The following is a 3,394-nucleotide window of genomic DNA, read 5'->3' as shown; positions in this document are numbered from 1 at the left end:
GAAACAAACATATAGTCTTTTTGTGCATTTGAGAACATGTACGAGGCGTCATGATAAAAACAATTAATAAATTAACATATACTATATATATCACTTGACAATAAGTACAAAAGTTGACTCCTTTATGTATATACATAATAATGACTCCATCCTTCAACTATTTGCACCCAGTCATAAGATTTCTATGTATGCATTTTGTCAAAGATCAATTACTGCTCTTTTTTCTGTCTATTTGGTCAAAGAAAGGATTATCTCATGAAGGAAGTCTACATGGGTGGTCTCATACCAACAAAAAGCTAGAACCACTCAAGTTCTCCATTCAATTCATAAATGCATCACTAGAATTTACATTCTTCACCTCACCAAACCTTGTTGATGCATCTTTTGGTACTACTTTCGTATGAAACACCAATCACATTTCAAGGGAGTGTGTCATTTTATGCGCCTCTCTTCAACAGTAGTATCTGGTACAAGACTATATGAGAGTTACACAGGTATTCAGAGTGATTCCAATGAACTACTTGGCATGCACYCCTAACACAATTGGGTAAAAWTTTCTTACTRGCATGCCTTGGATAAATAGGGGGACMTCGGTGCACCAAATAACACAGGTAATAGAGTATCAATGGTAAAAGTATAACCTATTTACCTACCTAGCTACCCCCTCGTCTCCCCTTTTAGACAATGTACGGGGTGGAGCTTTGAACTCATGACCATAAAGTATTCTTTTCGAACGAGCTAATTGTCGATCATCCTCTACAAGGACACACAAAATTACTACCATTAAGAACAAAAACGATGAAGACATACAAAAATATGACACCAAAAAAAACAATAACTAACAAAGTCAAAATTGACACTATTATATGTGGGCATTGTTTTGTTATTCGTCAATGAACTAGCTGATAAAGTGTATGCCTTTGGGCGCTGCCCCTTGACCACGTATTATGGCGATCTAAGGTGGTAGAGGTGAACATTTGTGAGTGTGCACTTCGTAACTCCTAAGTCATGTTGTTTGCCTTACCACATTAATTGATATGAGAACATCACAATTACACCAAATGATCGATGACACTAAAATCATCAATATTCCTCCCTCAAATGCATGGGTGTCACTTAGATACACTACTCAATTGATTCAATGTAAGCCGAAAACGGACTAACACTTAGAACTGAAAACTAATTAGCACAACTGACACAACTTCGAAAGCTTTGGAAAGCAAATTTCACTGAATCAACCTAAGAAACAAACAAGTAGAAAATTTGTTTGGATCTTTTAAATGAATAAAGTATTAAAAGAAAAAAATATAGAAAAATAAGTTCTAACGATGAGAGAAAGTCAAGTTCACCCGTTCGTTACCAGCGCAAGTGTTGCACCATTTGATTAGTTTTCACACTATGTTCAATTTTAATTGCATTGCATAAACGGATGTGTTATGGAACCGATCCAATCCTCACCATAATCCATTCCTATCTGAACCAACCATCTTCGATCCCACCTACATTAGTGTGTTCAATACGGTCGGAAGATACCAATGCACTATCTAAATTATGTAAAGTGGTCACAATAATGTATTCAAATTAAATACACACAAATATTAAACATTAAACCCCCCACAAAAACCGTCAACATTTTTTCCATGTCCATATATTCATATTGATCATGCAAATTAAAACCGAAGTAAACAAACAAAAACAAATCATAATGGGATCATACATGGGTTTTCAAGCCAGCCGACCTAAAAACTGATTTAGTTCATAATTGTGAAATGCATACATAACAACAAGCACATGTTTGATCAAGAGCTCATGTTTTCCAACTCCATGTGCTTTCACCATATGTTGGGATTTCTTTATCTCCTCTAGGACATTTTAAAGAGTAATTCAATAGGTTTCCACATATTTTTCCACTATCGAATTATTTTGATTTACACTTTTAAGAAATACATGAAAAATAAAGGAAAGAGTCGAGAACGTAACTTTTTTGTTACTTTTTCGATTATACATCATGGACGGGCCAATTTGTTGGCGTCCATACATATTCCATCGAGCGTTTCACGGAAGAAGGAATCCCATCAATAATAAGATTTATTACCATCCGACTTTCAATAAGTAATAGATTTGTTGATATTAATCAATCATACCAATTGTTTTGAGTGAGAAATTTTCATGTCTTCCATCTCATCCTTGAGAAACATAATTACACTACTCTTGGTGAAAAGTAGTCATTATGTGAGGGTTGTAATTGAATCCATGACTAGAAGGATATACATTGTGAAATGGAATGTAAAACATCATCCTTTTTTGTATGGAGGGCCCAAGACATGTTACTCCTTTTACCAACATTTTGATGATAATTTCATCCTATTAGCAAAAAGGGACTTTCAAGTTTTTGCCTAAGTCCCAACAACACAAAACATGTTTGAGACATGTTTCTTTTCTATCAATGTGAATCATTGAGAACCAAGATTATCATTAGTGCCTCACTCTCCCACCCAAAATTTGTTCTTCAATTTTTTTTGAAAAGGTAACTATGATTACGATAATAGTAGCACACGTTGTATTCCCGAAAAAATTGGAAATTAAACGAACACAAAAACAAGCTACAATCCATCAACTAGACACTTATCATAAGTGTAGAACACAAAATATTTTAGTAAGGGAAAATTGCAATGAAATAGAGCTAAGTTTGTGTTGATTCCTATTCTGGGAACCAACTTTCAAATCATTTTAGGGTTTCAAGCGAAAATCTTCATATATTTAAGTGTTCCGATTATTTGTTCAGTAGGTAACTGATTACCTTAATATGATATGGCAACATACTTAATTAAGAAAATATTATGGATCCACTATTTCTTCACCACCAAACCATCTTAAACATTGAAACAACATATTGTATGTATGTATTTACAGTAGAGTTGTTTGTCCTATGTATGCATTTACAAAGAGGGTGGGAAAGTGCCTTTAGTGACGACATGTTTCAACCACAAATTACAACGATGACATGTCGTCGTTATAAACCTTTTGCAGCGAAAAATGGAGTTTTAGCGACGACAAAAATTGTCACAAAAACCACTGTTTTCTTGTGGTGGTAAGAACATTAATTTGGAGCCTTTTGTGAATGTAAATAAATGTAAATGGTGAATAATCCAAATAGGATTTATACGAATCATATGTCTTCAAAGTCGCACGAGCTTAGCAAACCAACAATGAGGTGCTTGTTTCAAACCATCCAAAGACTTTCATAGAGGACAAACCATAACTGGAGCTGAAATGATAAACGCACAAGGGAATTGTTGGTGATTTGTATCACTAATATCATTTAAGTGTAATGGGATTAATTTATTGACCAATGTAATCATTATAAATATCGAACAAGTAAGAAAGGTGCGGA

The sequence above is a fragment of the Cynara cardunculus genome (assembly GCF_001531365.2).
Source record: "Cynara cardunculus var. scolymus isolate 2C chromosome LG 2, CcrdV1, whole genome shotgun sequence".
Classification (NCBI taxonomy): domain Eukaryota; kingdom Viridiplantae; phylum Streptophyta; class Magnoliopsida; order Asterales; family Asteraceae; genus Cynara; species Cynara cardunculus.
Note: the sequence above shows the minus strand (reverse complement) of the source record.